This window comes from Sus scrofa, chromosome 7 (assembly GCF_000003025.6).
Source record: "Sus scrofa isolate TJ Tabasco breed Duroc chromosome 7, Sscrofa11.1, whole genome shotgun sequence".
Classification (NCBI taxonomy): domain Eukaryota; kingdom Metazoa; phylum Chordata; class Mammalia; order Artiodactyla; family Suidae; genus Sus; species Sus scrofa.
This window is the reverse complement of record NC_010449.5, coordinates 63900105-63911385: the sequence shown is the minus strand read 5'-3', so window position 1 is coordinate 63911385 and position 11281 is coordinate 63900105. Positions and strand designations below refer to the sequence as shown.

The following is an 11281-nucleotide window of genomic DNA, read 5'->3' as shown; positions in this document are numbered from 1 at the left end:
GAAATGATGAAAATAATAGAAATTAAAGAAATGAAAACCAAACATACACTAGAATAAAAATGCCAGATTTAGTTCTTTGAGTCAAGTTGATAAACTAGCAAGCCTGATCAGAAATATGAGTTAAAAGTACAAAATTATTAACATCAAGAATAAAAGGAGTTCTCATTGTGGCTCAGCAGGTTAAGAAGCCAACTAATATTCAGGAGGATGTGGGTTCGATCTTTGGCTCTGCTCAGTGATTAAGGATCTAGTGTTGCCGCAAACTGTGGCGTAGGTTGCCGATATGGCTTGGATCTGGTGTTGCTCTGGCTGTGGTGTATGCCAGTGACTGCAGCTCCAATTTGACCCCTCGCCTGGTAAGTTATATGCCACAGGTGCAGCCCTAAAAAGAACCTCCCCCCCCCAGAAAAAGAAAGAAAGAAAGAAAAAGGAGACAGCACTATACATCTTACAAAATTTATAACAATGTAGGATGATATTATAAAGAACTTAATAATTTTGAAAATGTAGATAAAATGGACACCAAGTCCTGGAAAATACCCAAAATGATAAAACAAGAAATGGAAAACCTGAGTAGTTTTATAGTTATTAAAAGAAACATCTTCTCATGTAGAAATTGCTAAGCCTAGATTTCTTCTAATCTTTATAGAAGAAATAACTTCCTTAGATTCTTCCAGAGAATAGAAAAAAAGGTAACTCTTCTCAACATATTTTATGAGGTCAACATAACCCCGATACCGAAACATAATAAAAAAATTTTAAGAAAGAAAACCCAATCTTTCTGTGGACACATCCAAAGTTATAAGCCAAATAGTTGCAAGCAGGATCAGCAATTTATAAAAAAAACCAAAACACAAACGAGTAAATTTTATCCTATGGCTGCTTTAATATTAAAAATATCAATCAGTGTAACCCACCACATGAATAGCATGAAAGGGAAAAATCAAATAATTTTCTCAGAAATTGAAGAACACACAGTTGATAACTTTTATTACTTATTATTATTTAAAAAGCTAGGAATAAAAGAAACTTTAATCTGAAAATATGTACCTTCAGAAAACCAACAGTAAAATATTTATTCATGAAATATTGAAAGCTTTCCCTTTGATACCAGGAATGAGACAGATGACTGCTATTGTCACTTCTATTCCATATTTCCTTATAATTGTAGAAAAAAAGGTAAATAAAATGTGTAAGGATTGGAAACACATAAATAAATAAATCATTATTTGTATGTGATATAATTATGTGTCCAGAAAATCCAAATGAATCTGTAGAAACAGAATTAATGAGTGAATTTAGGAAGGCCATTAGATATAAGATCAATATACAAAATTCAATGTATACATATAAAGTAGCAATTAGAAAATGAAATTTAAAAATAGCACATTACCCAAACCATTAAATAACTAGGAGAAAAATTTAACAAAAGGTATGTAAGACTTTTATATAGAAAAGTATAAGGCTTTATAAGAATCATATGACTAAATAAGAGACATATAATTTTCATGAATTGGAAAACAATATTTTCAGGATAAATTCTCCTAAACTCATCTATAGAGTCAATGTAATTCCAAATAAAATTGCAGTAGAAAATATTTACAACAAAACTCAATGACCTGGTGTGGCAGTTATGCTCTCCAAGGAAAGGCTTGCTGTTGAGCTTTGGGGAGCTCTCAGCTGCTTCAGAATCTCCCTCAGCTTCAGAGAGTTGCTTTGCCCATAGTCACACCTTTCCAGAGCAGCCCACATCCAATGACCAGCTAATATGAGGTATCCCAACATGGGACAATTCTGACAAGCAATATTTGCTCTAAACCCCTGGCTGCCTTGGTGGTGGCATTGTCAGACTTGCATTGCAGTTCTTCATCTCCTTCTGCCCAAATCTACTTCCTCTCCTTCTATCTGTGTTCTTTTCTGATATACATTTTGCCCTCTAATCTCCATCTCAGCAGATGTTTCCTACCATCCCAACCTGAAACATAAAGTATACCTATGAATTTCAAAAGATAGAGCAAGGAGGAAAAACCACCAACTGTCATAGTATTTGCAGTGGGACCTGCATCTTCAGAGGGGAATACAGAATGAAGCAATACTGTATTTGACCTGAAAAGAGATCTCCAAGGTCACCTATAGATACTTACTGAAAAGCCTGATGGGCCAAGTTGCATTCCATGAAAATGGCGTATCCCCTCTGGGAGGGGTTTGGTCACTCCAATAATGGGTTAGGGCAAGGTCTGAAGAGGATGGAAAATTTGGCCCCTGTGAATTCTCAAGACTGACCATCCAGGACTCCCTTCCTGGACAGTGACCCAGATGAGCAGGACAAGGGTAACACAACAGATGAAGGAAACAGCAGGTCAAATAGACGTGGCAGATGGGGACAGACTCTGGAAACTTCAGAAAGTAAGCTGATGTGTTTTTGAACACTACAAGAAGGCAACAGAAGAGGGAGCTCTATGAAGTTAGAAAAGCTGCCCTGAAATATTACCTCCATATAAAAGTTTAGGAAAAGTAATTTCACATGAGGAACAAGCCACAGAAATTATTGAAGTAAAATCCTGTACAAAATCATAAGAAAAAAAAATCAACCTTATAGACAATTAAACCATGCCAACAAGAAGTGTACACCAAGTAGATGAAAACTGTAAACTCCAGTATCAAGATGAGCTAAAAGACAAGAAGAAAATACAAGAAATTGAAAAAAAAAAAAAAAAAAGCCACACCCCACAAGTCAGAATTAATTTCATGGAAATGAGATGACAGGATTCAGAAAGAATTAGAACTCCCATATGAGCCAGCAATCCCACTTCTGAGTATCCATCAAAAGCAATCAAAATCAGAATCTCAAATCACTTTCATATTCATGGCAGCATTATTTACAATAGCCAAGATATGGAAGCAACCTACATCTTCATTGACAGACAAATGAATACAGAAAATGTGATATATAAATACAGTAAAATATTGTTCAGCCTTAAAAAAAGAAGGATTTGTGACAACACTTGCCATTTGTGACAACATGGATGAATCTAGAGGGCATTATGGTGACTGAAATAAGCCAGACGCAGTGGTATCAATGATACCATTGATATGAGTAATCTAAAATAGTGGAAATCATAGAAGCAGAGAAGAATGGTGGTGCCAGGGGCTGGGGGCGGGGAGGGGGGAGGGGGGTGGTATTAGTCAAAGGGTACAAAATTTCAGTTATGTGAGATAAGTCCTAGAGATTTACTGTAAAGCAAACTTCCCATAATTAATAATACTGTATGGTATACTTAAATTTTTATTGAGAGGGTAGATCTTACATTAAGTGTTCTTATCACAAAATAATATAATAATAATGGTAATATGATGATGATGATAAAGCAAGAGGAAACATTTGGAAGTGCTGCATATAATGATGGCATAGAGTGTGGCAGTTGTTCTGTGAATGTATGCTTATCTCCAAACTCATCAAGTTGTACAAATTACATATATGGCCTTTTCTATGTCAATCATACCTCAATAAAGGGATTTTTAAAAAGTATTAGAAATAAAAAATAATTTTAAACTTAAAACACTAACCTAGAAGGAACACAGGGTAAATAAGCCCAACAGACAGTACCCTAAATGAAATAGGAAAGATGAAGGAAATTATTTTAATAAAAAAGAAATTTAAAAAAAAGAGAGATGAGAAGCTCTCAATAGTCAGGGTCTGGGAGAGGTTTGAGACTAGGAAGGGGCACCTAGAGGGGCTCTAGGTGTGGCACATAAAGTTCTATTTCTTGACCTGGGTGGCATTTGATTCATAAAACTGATGAAACTATACATTTGCTTGTGTGATTTTCTGCATCTGTGTTTTATTTTTAAATAAGTACCTCGTGTTGTACGCAAATGTCAGTTTCAGACTGATTTTCGATATAGGTGGAAAAAACCTTCTACAGGACATAAAAAATAAAGCCTCTAGAAGCAAACAGAGAAGAATATCTTCATGACCTTGAGGGAGCAAGGATTTTTAAACAGGACTCAAAAAGCACTAACTCAAAATGAAAAGACAGATAAAAATGATGAAGTTAAAATTAAGGACTTTTGTGCAGCAAAAGACAACATTAAGAGAGTGAAAAAGCAAGCCAGAGAGTGGGAGAAGATACTTGTAGAATATAAAGAATTCATCCAAATATATAGAGAACCCATCTAAATTAATTTGAAATATTGTTGAACCAAATAGAAAAATAGACCCGAAAGACTTGAACAGGCACTTTATAGAAGAGAATGTCTAAATGTCCAATAAACATGTAAAAAGTATTAACTCCATTAGTATCAGGGAAAGGGAAATTAATATCATACTGAGATATTACTTTGACAAAATACTTCCACTTCTGGGTGTTTATCATAAGGATATGATGAGCTATTCCCATGAGAATGTTCATTATAAAATTATTGTAATTTAAAAAAAATGGAAAACTATCAAGATGTCCTATTTAAAAAAATATGCTTTTGGTTAGACTCCTTCTGTCCCTCAACCCAAAAAAGGAAGTTAAAAGCATTTATTCATGACTATTGGTTAAAACATATACTGAAACATTCTAGAATAGAAATTAAATGTGATTTTTTATTTATCATGTACATAGGGTTACATGATTATTCATGAATATGTAGACTTCTGTTCTTAAGGAAGATATAGACACATAAAGAATCAGTCAGTGAAAAGTTATTATAACACCACGAATTAGAAAAAAATGATTTTCCTCATTCTAATGGAAGAACTTCTTTTTTTTTTTTTTGTCTTTTTGCCATTTCTTGGGCCGCTCCCGCGGCATATGGAGGTTCCCAGGCTAGGGGTCGAATCGGAGCTGTAGCCACCGGCCTACGCCAGAGCCACAGCAACGCGGGATCCGAGCCGCGTCTGCAACCTACACCACAGCTCACGGCAACGCCGGATCGTTAACCCACTGAGCAAGGGCAGGGACCAAACCCGCAACCTCATGGTTCCTAGTCGGATTCGTTAACTACTGCGCCACGACGGGAACTCCAGAACTTCCTTTTTAATTGAAGTATGGTTGCTTTATAATATTGTGTTAGTTTCAGGTGTACAATAAAGTGATTCAGTTATATATATGTGCATATAAATATATATATATTTCAGATTATTTTCATTATAAGTTATTATAAGATATTGAATATACTTCCCTGTGCTCTACAGTAAGTTCTTATTGCTTATCTATTTTACGTACAGTAGTTTGTATCTGTTAATCTTTTAATTCTAATTTATCCCTCCCCTCTTCTCTTTCTCCTTTTGGGGGTAACCAAAAGTTTGTTTTTTATGTGTGTTTCTGCTTCCATTTTGAATATATAGATTCATTTGTACAATTTTTTAGATTCTACATATGAATGATAACTTATAGTATTTGTCTTTCCCTGTCTGATTTATTCACTTAGTATGATAATTTTAAGGTCCATCCATGTTGCTGCAAATGGCAATATTTCATTCTTTTTTCTATGGCGTATGTACATTGATACCACATCTAAAACAAGTCATCTGTTGATGGGGACTTGGGTTGTTTCTATGTCTTGACTATTGTAAATAGTGTTGCTAGGACCACTGGAGTGCATGTGTCTTTTTGAATTAGTTTTCATCTTTCCTGGATATATGCCCAAGGGAGGGATTTCTAGATCATATGGCGGCTCTATTTTTAGTTTTAAAAGGAATCTCCATACTGTTTCCTATGGCGGCTGCACCAATTTACATTCTAAGGGAAGAACTTTTAAAGTTACCCAGTCAGTGGAGCTCCCGTAGTGGCTCAGCGATTAACAAACCCGACTACTATCCATAAGGATGCGGGTTTGATCCCCGGTCTTGCTCAGTGGGTTGAGGATCTGGCATTGCCATGAGCTGTGGTGTAGGTCTCAGACACGGCTCAGATCCAGCATTGCTATGGCTGTGGTGTAGGCCAGGGGCTACAGCTCCAATTTGACCCCTAAATTGGGAACCTCCATATGCCGCACATGCGGCCCTAAAAAGACACACACACACAAAAGCTACCCAGTCAGTATTTCCTCTACTGCCTTCCTTGTACATGTGGAGTACTCTCCTGCCCAACTCTTCAAGGCTTTGTTGCCACACTGAGGTGGGTTAGAATACATGCTGAGTGATCTTGGACAAGTTACTCAACCTCTCTGAGCTTCATCTTCTTCACTTATAAAAGCAGATATTACATATGGTCTACCCAAGGTTTAATGTGATGCATTAACTCATTTCTGAAAAAGATCTGGCATCTAACAGTGGTCAGTAAATAATTAGCACTCTTTCCTATGATCTGGCCCTTCATTTTATCATATTTAATACAGATGGTCTCATATTGTTCTCTGTTTCACATACATGACCGTTAATTTTACATCTTCCCTTGGCTAGGCTACAGTACCAGATACTTATTCTAGATGTTTCTGTGAAGGTATTTTTTGTTTATTTTATATTTTTAAAAAATTAAAAAAATTTTTAGCCCATAATAAAAACTTTATTGAACAACTGACACCAAAATAGGAGAGCGCTATTGTATACCTTACAAAATTTAATATAACGACATTATCTTGCTAGATCAACTAGAGTTACTGAACTGTTAAGGCTTTCTGCGATAGAACAATATTCAAGACATTGCGTGGATCATTAGTGTCGCTTCCTTCTAAATGAACATCCTTCTGTGAGTCCGGACTTCCCTCCCATCTGCTTGCACAACACTGTCGAATGGCCTGCACAAAGCGCCAGTGTCTGAACATGGCTGAAAACTATGGTAATCTAGTAGCAACCTGGACATTCTCCATCCATAAAATAAGAAGTTGGACTTTGAACCAGCTGTTTCTTTTTATGTTTTTCTTCTCCTCTTCCAAGGAAGGATGCACTAAATCTCCAGTGAAAGGAATGTTGATCCTTTTGCAAGCACAGCCCTTCCGGGTCTCTCTGTGAAGATATTTTTTTAGATAAGATTAACATTGAAATCAGTAGGCTCTGATTAAAGCAGCTTACCCTCCATAATGTGGTGGGCCTCCTTCAGTCTGTTGAAGGCCCTAAGTTAAAAAAGACTGACCTGTCCAGGAGAAGAGGGAATTCTGCCAGCAGATGGCCTTTGGTCTCAAAGTGCAGCTCTGTGCTGGATGTCCAACCTGCTGGCCCACCCTGCAGAATCTTAGACTTTCCAGCCTCCGTAATCACATGAGCCTATTCCTTAAAATAAATTTCTCTCTCTCTCTATGCAGATTCTATTGGTTCTGTTTCTCCAAAGAACCCTGATCAATACAATATATGATGTGTAATTATTTAGTATTGTCTTAAGAACGTGAGACTTTAAAGGTGAGAACTGTGGGGGTTTTTTGTTTTTTGTTTTGCTTTTTAGGGATGCACCTGCAGCATACTGAGTTCCCAGGCTAGGTGTCGAATCAGAAATACAGCCGCTGGCATACGCCACAGCCACAGCAACACCAGATCTGAGCTGTGTCTGCAACCTACACTATGGCTCACGGCAATGCCAGATCCTTAACCCACTGAGCGAGGCCAGGGATTGAACCTGCAACCCCATGGATTCTAGTTGGATTTGTTTCCGATGCACCACAACGGGAACTCCAAGAACTGTTTATTTTTAAGTGATTCTGGTAATATGTCAGCCCCATCCCCAGCTGCTTTTGCCTATATCTGGTCTCTAGCACATGATAGTTTTTTACTAACTACATGAAATGAATAATTGAATGCACAAATGAATACTGTAGATGGAATCTGAAAGGAAAAGCCTTACATTTAATTTAGGAAATGTGTATATGTATACGTATGTATAATCAGCTCAAACTTTGGGAGTAGTTTTTATTTACTTTTTCTTTTGTTACTAAACATATAAAGAGACAATCTACAGCTCTATACAGAGTATATTAATTAAAAGAGGGGGAGATTTTGTTCATTAGTTGGTATGTGGGCAGAGAAGACATGCTTTGTAGACTTGCAGTGGAAATGGAACACGTAGCAAGTATGGGAGTAGTTCTGTGTGGTCACCACCCATGGGCCCCTTGAAAGATGTTCCCAAACTATAAGGACCTAAATATAATGTGGATAATATTATCTCTCTCTCTCTCTCTCTTTTTTTTTTTTTTTGCCTTTTCTAGGGCCGCACCTGAGGCTCATGGAGGTTCCCAGGCTAGGGGTCTAATCGGAGCTGAAGCTGCCAGCCTATACCACAGCCACAGCAACTCAGGATCCGAGCCATGTCTGCGACCTACATCACAGCTCACAGCAACGCCGGATCCTTAACCCAGTGAGCAAGGCCAGGGATTGAACCCACAACCTCATGGTTCCTAGTCAGATTCGTTAACCACTGAGCCACGACGGGAACTCCTGTCTGTCTGTCTGTCTGTCTATGTATTTTTTAAGTGACCAGAAGCAAAAGATGGGAATACTAGAAGGACAAGAGAAAAAGAAAACCACTTCTTGCACTGAATTTCCAATTTGAATAAAAAATTGAGTTTAAAGTCTGTTATGAAGGATCAAAGTCATCAGATTACAAACTAGAAGGAATACAAATGAGGTTTAGAAGTGGCAGATGGGAATATTACTGGGAAAGCAAGCTGAAGCTTTTTGCCACTAAAGAGGCTCAGAGAGAAGAATGAAAACACTGTGAAAACTAAAAGCTTGAGCTGTGGTGAGCAAGAGAGAATGCTCGAAAAACTTGAGGCTATTCAAAAAGAGACTGGTTGTCTATAAAAGAACATATGAAATGTTCTTTTTCTCTCTCTGGCCAAAAGCTACCTCCTTTCTCTTACCTATCTAATGTCCCAAATCAAACCACCCTTGCCTGGGACTGGGGGGCTGGGAGGTGGTGATGCCTTCACATTGAATACACCTGGTGATTCTCCAGTGATGGCTCTCCATGGCTCTGGCAAAGGCTACTCTGATTCTAGAGGCTGGGGACTTTTGAGGGGACAAACAGCTGAGTTGGAAGAGAATCAGCCTTTGTACCAAGCCCTGAACTGAGTACTTTGCATACAGAGTGAGAGTCTGGATAAGGGGTCTTATCTTCTACTTTCCAGGAAGACTGCTTTCTTTTGCTCTCTTCTTACTCCCTCTCTCCCTGTCTCCCTTCAAACCAACAACCAACTAAACAAACAAAAAACAGCTAATGAGCAGTACTATGTTTCTGGCAATGTTTATAGGTCCCAGGGCTGACCCAGGCAAAGTTCTGTACTCTTGAAGCATGAATTCCGATGGGTGAGAAACACAATAAACATACATCGAATGTAAAATAATTTCAGATAGTGACAAGTGCCGTATAGAGAGGGATTGAGGGGTGCTGTTTATCAGGATTAGACACGGAAGTCTTGACTTTCAAGTTAAAACTTAAATGATTAGAAGAAGGCAGCACTCTGAGCTCTATGTGAACATGATTCCAGGCAGTGAGAACAGAAGCATGAACAAATATGACATGTTTGAAGGACAGAAAGAAGAGCGAAGTGTCAGCAGCACAGTGAGTGGGAGGAAAGTGGCAAGAGGTGAAACTGGAGGGGGACACAGAGGAGAGGTCATATCACATGAGGCTTCTGGGGCCGATGTAAAGGGTTTGGATTTGACTCTAATTGCCAAGGGAAGCCATTTGCAGATTTTAAGCAGTCGAGTGATATGATCTGATTTATACATTCCACGGGTTGTTGACCCTTTCACTTGAACCCTGGCTAATAATTTTGAGCCTAGCTGTGCCAGTAGAGAGCTTCAAATTACTCGCTTTAAATCAAATTGGCCAGAAGTGCTGTCACTGTAGCAGAAAGTTGATGTCAATGTCATAGGAATCAACCCAACTTAAAAATGAGCAAAAGATTTGAACAGACACTTCATAAAAGAAGGTGACTGGCCCGTGAGCACATAAAAATGTTTAACAGCATTTGTCAGGAAAGTGCAGATTAAAACCATAATGAGGTATCACCGCACACACACCAGAATAGCTAAGATTAAAGGCAGACAGTATCGAGTGCTAGTAAGGATGTGAAGTAACCGGAACTCTTGTACGTTGCTGATGGGACCACAAAGTGGGACAGAGCTATTTGGAAATAGTTTGGCAATTTCTTGCACGGTTAAGCATTCACTTTGTTGTATAATTCAGAAATATGCTCTTAGCTGTTTACCCATGAGAAATAAAAGGATACATCCATACGAAGACTTACACATGAACGTTCATAGCAGTTTTATCGATAGTAACCAAAACTTGGAAACAATTCCAATATTCATCAACAGGTGAGGAGATAAAGTGGTGTTATTCACCCAGTGAAATTCTACTCAGCAGTGCAGAGGACTGAACCACCGTTACAAAGGGCATGGATGAGTACAAAAACAATTTGCTTAAGGAAATCAGCCAGACAAAAGGAGAGCATATAATGTAAAATTCCACCTATGTGAAATGCAAGAACAGACAGTAACTCACAGAGACAGTCACTGAAATGAGATCACATGTCATGAGTGGTTGCCTGGGGCTCCGGGTGAGACTATGAAGGAAATTTGGAGGGATAATGGAAATATTCTATTTCTTGGCTGTGGGGATGGTTACATAGTATATACATTAGTCTAAACACATCAAGCTGCATATTTAAAATGAGTGCATTTTATTTATGTGAATATAAAAAACAAAGCAGGAAATGCTTCCACTATATTCCTGCCAAGCTACCCTCACCTATCACAAAAGCCTGCAACTAAGTGCTGACAGGCCTTGGCGCAGAGAGCAGGTGGGGGACCCTATGTAGTTACTTCAGAGACTCATCTTATTTCTCTCCTCCCCTTTCTGGCTTCCAACTCATTTGCTACAGCTGACTCTGTTCTCAAACTGACCCTTGAATCTTGGGTTACAGAATATCCTGCCTTGGTTGTCCAGTCTACATCATTAGGCCCATTAGGGTGACCAGAGGTATCATTTTGCAGGAGCTATGGATCGAGTTGGTATTATCAGCCTTTCTTTGGCAGGCAGATGGACTAATTCACCCTCTTATACCCTGTTGATATGCTCACTTTCTATCAGGGTATTCTGAAAGACTTCCAGTATCAATCTTAGTCTGGTTCTTATGAAACTATCCAGATTATGATAGTTCCCTGTATTCATCATTTATTCCTTACACGGGTAGAAATACATGTGTATACTTTACATACAGATATATCCTTCATAGAGGAAACAGAACACCCGTAGATGCCAACAGCTAAATGTGCTACTGCAGAAAATGAAGAGAAGACTTTTCTCTGTCGGCACCCTAACTGTGGGGTGCCTAAAATTGGGTCTACCACTCG

The 11281-nt window shown here is 38.4% G+C and overlaps 1 pseudogene; it reads right to left on the bottom strand.

The window, feature by feature from the left end:
* Window positions 6647–8024, bottom strand: LOC106508669 (annotated as a pseudogene).